Source organism: Scylla paramamosain, chromosome 28 (assembly GCF_035594125.1).
Source record: "Scylla paramamosain isolate STU-SP2022 chromosome 28, ASM3559412v1, whole genome shotgun sequence".
Lineage (NCBI taxonomy): Eukaryota > Metazoa > Arthropoda > Malacostraca > Decapoda > Portunidae > Scylla > Scylla paramamosain.
In genome coordinates this window covers 8,777,409-8,785,000 of record NC_087178.1, presented here as the reverse complement: position 1 = coordinate 8,785,000, position 7,592 = coordinate 8,777,409, and positions in this window count along the sequence as shown.

The window sequence follows — 7,592 nt, the reverse complement described above, 5'->3', positions numbered from 1 at the left end:
ATAAGAGAACAAGGTAAGTTTTTGAACTTTTGAAGCTAAAAAGTATAATTAGATTTTGGTTCAAGAAGGTGGAGCGGAAGAACAGGTGATGATGAAGTGGTCATGTTAGGTTAAGTTAGGTTAGGTTAGGTTAGTTTTTTTTTTTTTTTTTTTTTTTTTTAAAGCTTAAAAGTACAATTGAACCTTGGCTCAGGAGAGTACAGTGGAAGAGCAGGTGACGGGGTGGTCTCCATGATAAAACACGTTACGATTTTGAAGTTTAGGAAATAAATGCTTTTGAGAGAATGTGAAGAGAATATGTTGTTTATTTACATGAAAGTTTACAATATATATAAAAGTCATCATTAATGGGTTTTATCGTCTCATCACATTGTTTTATGCGCCAAGGGACATGCAAGTAAATATAGTTAGGAAATTTAGTGGCAAATCATCTTCATTTTATACTGCGATATATAAATCTTAGGGAACGTGTAATCTTTGCATGCCATGATACAAATTAACTCTCCGTGACATTTATATATTTCTTTATAACTCACCCTCCACCCCTCCCCGCCCCGTCCCACCGAGCAGGGCACGGGATGTGAAAAATTACCGGTCAGGCAGGGTCACTAAGGTCACATTCTTGACGTCATATCAGCGAGGTTACAGGTGATGGATGTGAATCATTTTCCTTTCCACTTTTCTTTTTTTCCCCACTCCGTTATTTCCCGTGACTTCCACTAACCGCTTCCTTAATGTCATACAGCTGGCGACCATCTCTCTCTCTCTCTCTCTCTCTCTCTCTCTCTCTCTCTCTCTCTCTCTCTCTCTCTCTCTCTCTCTCTCTCTCTCTCTCTCTCTCTCTCTCTCTCTCTCTCTCTCTCTCTCTCTCTCTCTCTCTCTCTCTCTCTCTCTCTCTCTCTCTCTCTCTCTCTCTCTCTCTCTCTCTCTCTCTCTCTCTCTCTCTCTCTCTCTCTCTCTCTCTCTCTCTCTCTCTCTCTCTCTCTCTCTCTCTCTCTCTCTCTCTCTCTCTCTCTCTCTCTCTCTCTCTCTCTCTCTCTCTCTCTCTCTCTCTCTCTCTCTCTCTACACCATCCTGTCCTTCTTCATTACTAGTTTTCGTCTTCATATTCGTTCTGCTTTTTTGGGGGGATATTTTTTCTTTCCTCTCCTCCCTCCTTCGTTTTTCGCGTATTTTTCCTTTCTTTATTTCTGATTTTTCACTTATTTTTTTCTTTCTTCATTCATTCCTTCCTTTACATCTTTGTCTCCGCCTTTTTGTGTTTTTGGTTTTCTTTGTTCCTCCTCCTCCTCCTCCTCCTCCTCCTCCTCCTCCTCCTCCTCCTCCTCCTCCTCCTCCTCCTCCTCCATTTCGCCGTCGTACATCTTGCCTTTCTGCTTCTTCATCTCCTTCCTCGCCTTCTCCTCCTCCTGCATTTTTTTTCCTGAAGCCACAAAATGTCCCTATGTCCTAATTTCCTCCCACCGTCACCTCATATCACAGACTGGCCCTCGCACGTCACCTCCACGCTCGTCACCCAACAGGGGAGACACACACACACACACACACACACACACACACACACACACACACACACACACACACACACACACACACACACACACACACACACACACACACACACACACACACACACACACACACACACACGAGAGGGAGATGTGCTACAGTTACTACATTCTCCCTCTGAGACTCTACCCATTCATTCATCGGAGTCTCGTGGCGGTCAGTCGGTCAGCAGGAGAGGGAGGGTCGCGCCACCGCCAGCCTACTAACCCTGAGAAGAATTGGCGCTTGTAATGGTCTTCTGAAGCGAGAAATGGAAGCGAGAGGATTCTGGAGAGACTGGGAGTGGCACTAGCGGCTGGGGACGGTAGGAAGGGAGGGAAGTGTTAGGAAGGGGAAGGGGGAGGGAAGGGGGAAGGAGGAAGAGCTGGAAGGATTGCTTGGGGAGAAGACTCAATCCAATAGAGATGAGGAAAGGGGAAGATAGATTTGCTCTTCTCTCTTTTCGTCCTCTTAATGCTGCCTGAACGTTTGTCAGAGAGAGAGAGAGAGAGAGAGAGAGAGAGAGAGAGAGAGAGAGAGAGAGAGATAGAGGATAGAATATGAGTGAGATTTTAATAATGTTGCTTTTTTTTTCACTGGTTTTAGCAACGAGTGATTTCTTAAAGAAAGGATGACATGCCTAACATATCTTTACACACTTGGACTCCACCCTGTCTCAGATTTCAAGGGTAAAGTTTGTGTAACTCTAGTAAACACAAACCATTACTAGTATTTTCCTTTTTTTTTTTCTTCTTTTTTTTCTCCTGCGTTTGTACTTCGGGAAAACTCTTGAGCTGGAAAAACTCCCCTACAAAGAAAAAAAAAGGGAAATGTTGATGAAATTCTTTTAACTCCACTGTTTCCTCTGTGTCAGTAATGAGGAAAAGGGAAAGTAAGGGTACAGAGGAGGACAGTTTTCCCTTCTTTGTCCTCCTCCTCCTCCTCCTCCTCCTCCTCCTCCTCCTCCTCCTCCTTCACGTCACCTTTTTCTCCTTTTCCTCCTCCTCTATGTTCAGTATTTTCTGTATTTTTTTAATCGTTAATTCTTTTTTCTTATCTACACATTTAGTCCCTTTTCCTTTCATTTTTATTTTCCTCCTCCTCCTCCTCCTCCTCCTCCTCCTCCTCCTCCTCCTCCTCCTCCTCCTCCTCCTCCTCCTCCTCCTCCTCCTCCTCATTTATCCCACTTCTTAATCCGCTCTTTTCAGTTCATCAAATAACTCTCTCTCTCTCTCTCTCTCTCTCTCTCTCTCTCTCTCTCTCTCTCTCTCTCTCTCTCTCTCTCTCTCTCTCTCTCTCTCTCTCTCTCTCTCTCTCTCTCTCTCTCTCTCTCCTTATCTTCCAACTTTATTTTTTTTACTTTTTTCTTTCTTATGCAGCTTCCGTTTCTGTCTTATCATCTTTTCTTCCTACGTCCTTTTATCACCTGCCCTTTCTCCTTCCTTTGCCCTCCCCTCCTTCCTCCTCTCGTTCCTTGCGGCGTTCAAAATCTCACTTTGAAGCTCCGAAAACCGCCTACGAAGCTTCTCTTTCCGTTTATGAAGCTAGTAACAATTTTCTTCTTGTCATAATGTTTGAACTTTGATATTTGTGGCGGGTCGTTGTGTGTGTGTGTGTGTGTGTGTGTGTGTGTGTGTGGTATTCTTGCTCGTGGTATAGTTTAAATATTTACTGGTTTATTTTTCATTTATGCTTTGATTCGTGCATTTATTTAGTATATTTGCAGTTAATGTCTGATATGAACACTTGAGACAGCCCAGTGACCTAAATGAATTGATCTCTCTCTCTCTCTCTCTCTCTCTCTCTCTCTCTCTCTCTCTCTCTCTCTCTCTCTCTCTCTCTCTCTCTCTCTCTCTCTCTCTCTCTCTCTCTCTCTCTCTCTCTCTCTCTCTCTCTGAATTGCGTCATCAAGGGAGTGATGAAAAATGAAAACGTACGTAAAAGGAAGAGGAATAAGTGTTAAAGGAGGAAATATTGAACAGAGCAAAAATGATGAGTATGTTTTTTTTTTTTCAGTTAATCTTTCTTTGTTATTTTTATTTATTATATGCTACTCCTTTACTATCCTGTCTCCTCCACCAATAGACAGCGTAGAATAGTTATCTCAAGGTCTCAAAGTCGTAGAATAGTTATCTCAAGGTCTGTTGTTGTTTGGATTTCCTTTGTATTCCTCCACCTCCTCCTCCTCCTCCTCCTCCTCCTCCTCCTCCTCCTCCTCCTCCTCCTCCTCCTCCTCCTCCTCCTCCTCCTCCTCCTCCTCCACACTTATCTACCTCATCATCAGCATCCTTCTTCTTTTTCCTTCCTTTCTTCTTTCTCTTTCAATATTTCTCCACCACCCCATCTTCTCTTCACCGTCAGCATGTTCCTCCTCCTCCTCCAGATTTATCAAGTAAAGTTCTTTTGTGATGGTGTTGGAGAGAGAGAGAGAGAGAGAGAGAGAGAGAGAGAGAGAGAGAGAGAGAGAGAGAGAGAGAGAGAGAGAGAGAGAGAGAGAGAGAGAGAGAGAGAGAGAGAGAGAGAGAGAGAGAGAGAGAGAGAGAACACAGGTAATCCATCCTCCTTCAGGTAACGAGATTGATGCGCCCTTGGAGTCCCAGGCTGACAGAGGTTCCTTTCCGCCGCGGCTTAGCTTGTAGCGGGCGCCCCAGGTGTTGATAGGCTGAAGTAGATCCTCCCACTCCACTTCCTCTTCCCCTTTACCTATTCCCCTGCTTTTTTTACTTTTTTGTCTTTTCTTCTTCGTCTTCCTTTGATTGCTCGACTCCGTGTTTTTTTTTCTTGTTATTTTTTTTATTAACGTATTTATCTTCTGTTTCTTTATTCTTCTTTCTGTTCATCATGTTCATTCTTTTTCTGGTTCTTCGTCATTGTATTTGTCCTTCTGTTTCTTTTCTTTCTGCTTCTTCTTAATTATGTTGTTTGTCCTCCTCCTATTTCTTTTTCTCGCTCTTCTTCATTGTGTTTAATTCTTTTCCTCCTCCTCGTTCTTTCTCATTCTTTGTCATTTTGTTTCTTTTCCTCGTTCTTCAGTTTGTTTGTTCTTCTGTTCCTCGTCCTTATAATAGTCATCCTCCTCTACTTCCTTCTCTTCTTTTTACTCCCATTCTTCGTCTCCTTTATCCCCATTTTTCTCTTTCTTCTGTTCCTCTTCCTTTTCATCCACCTTCTCTCTACATGGCTTTCCTTCTTTGTGTTTGTATTTCTATGTATATCATATTCCTATTTGTATATCACTGTTTCTTTTGAGTTTTTTTCGACTTTTTTTTTTCATTACTGGTTGGCACATATTCGGTGGTGTGTGTGTGTGTGTGTGTGTGTGTGTGTGTGTGTGTGTGTGTGTGTGTGTGTGTGTGTGTGTGTGTGTGTGTTTCGTTATATTTTGTTTTAGCTTTGTCTTGTTTTGCTTTCGTTCAACTTTTTTTTCTTTAGTTTTATGTTTCGTGGTGTGTGTGTGTGTGTGTGTGTGTGTGTGTGTGTGTGTGTGTGTGTGTGTGTGTGTGTGTGTGTGTGTGTGTGTGTGTGTGTGTGTGTGTGTCGGTCTTGCGGTTTTCTTCTTTGCCTGTTTGTTAGTTTGTTTGTTTGCTCATGGTGTGTGAATTCATGAGGCAGTATGTTTTTATTCCACACACACACACACACACACACACACACACACACACACACACACACACACACACACACACACACACACACACACACACACACACACACACACACACACACACACACACACACACACACACACACACACACACACACACACACACACACACACACACCTCTTTACTTAGAGTGTAGATGTGTTTGAATTTGCTTTTACCATCGAATCAATCTTACTTTTAGGAGTACAAAAGAAGACAAAGTGAATTTTAGACTAGTTGATGTTATGAAGGCAGAGAGGGAGGGAGCGTGCGAGCAAGTAAAAGGCGTAGAAGAGGAGTAGGATGATTACGAAGGAAATACAAAAGGCGGAGCAGGAAGAGTGGTAAACGGGAGCTTAAAGATGAGGAGCAGGAAAATTCGAAAGGAGATTGAAAAAGAGGTGCTGGAGGAGTAAAAAAAAATAAATAGATAAATAGATAAAAAAATAGATAATAAAGAAGAAGGAAGACCAAAAAGGCGACGATAGAAGAGAATAATGAGTAAAAAAGGAGTTAATAGAAGATGACAATAAATAGAAAAAGACAAAATAGAAGGAGTTGGATGAATGAATATCGAGATTGGCACATAAATCTTTCCTCACACACACACACACACACACACACACACACACACACACACACACACACACACACACACACACACACACACACACACACACACACACACACACACACACACACACACACACACACACACACACACACACACACACACACACACACACACACACACACACACACACACACACACACACACACACACACACACACACACACACACACACACACACACACACAAAAGATAAAATAAGATAAAATGCTAAATAAACCTTACTTATTTGCAATTCAGACGAGCGTACACATGGAAAGCCCTAGGAGGAGTGTTTACCTGGACGTTATCATCAGAAAATACCAATGCAGGAGAACCATTTGACGTTACAGTACCTTAGTGAAGTGCGTCTGTTTACAATGCACCTGCTGAGAAGTAATTAATTGCTGGTGGTGGTGCAGACAGGTAAGCATTCTCAAGTGGGAGATTATGTCAGGAGGCCAGCTTCACAAGAGTTATTCTTATTACTCTTCTTAACTACCTGTTCAACTTTTGCCGTGGAATTTCGCTCTCCTGCTTTACATTTTAATTAACGGAGATTGCGATGAGAGCATACGTACGTACATGCATCACAGAATTGGTTTGATTTTATACTTAGCTTTTTTTTATTTCCTGATTCATTAGTGGTATGAATGTCTGTTGAATGCATGTTTATTTTGCTTTTCTCTCTCTCTCTCTCTCTCTCTCTCTCTCTCTCTCTCTCTCTCTCTCTCTCTCTCTCTCTCTCTCTCTCTCTCTCTCTCTCTCTCTCTCTCTCTCTCTCTCTCTCTCTCTCTCTCTCTCTCTCTCTCTCTCTCTCAACATCCTGCCATTGTATTAAAATTCCAATATCGTCATGATTTTCTTTGGCTCTATATGGATACTTCATAATTACAAACGGGCAATACAAGTAAATCTTTCGATCCTTATTTTATTTACTTATTTATTTATCTATTCTTTTTAGTGAAGAGGATTAATTCTCGTAAAGAAAGACAGAAAAATATGCTTGTGTTCGGGAGGAAAATTATAAGGCTATTGTTTACCCATGATTACTCTCTCTCTCTCTCTCTCTCTCTCTCTCTCTCTCTCTCTCTCTCTCTCTCTCTCTCTCTCTCTCTCTCTCTCTCTCTCTCTCTCTCTCTCTCTCTCTCGCTTAAGCTTCTTAGTTTATGTAATCTTTGCAGGAAAGAAATTATGATAAAACTTGTGATCTTGTGCTGCTTGTCCGAGCCATTATGCGCTGAAGGCAGTTTGTTTGGTGCGACGGGAAGCAATTTCAGCGCCGCATGACCCCGCTGTTGACAAATAAATCACTTGGGTATTTTAAGACAACATTAGGGAGCTTTAAAAGAAGACAAGACAAATTTATGGATGGTAATGAAAGTGGAAACAGGTAGGCATTTTTCATACATTTTTCATGCCACGTTTAGGCCTGGTGGCTTCTTGCAGCTTCCCTTATTTTCTGTTATGTTCTTAAGTTTAATTCTTCTCAGGTTAAATCCCTATTCGAGGGTCGTTGTCTTTAACTAACCTTTTCCAATTGCTTCTGTGTTGTGCCTTTCTTTCACTTATTCCTTTGTATATCATGTGTTCTTTAATGCAGTCTTTCCACCTTTCCCGAGGCAGTCTTCTTTATTTTAGCAGAACAAGTAGGAAGGTTATTAATAAATTAGTAGTTTCTATCCTGGAAAGGTGAATATATTGGCAGTTAAATGTATATACTAGTAATCCTTCAGTTTTAGCAATTTGTGCCCGTAGAAGGTGGATAAATTAACAGTTACACGTACGTA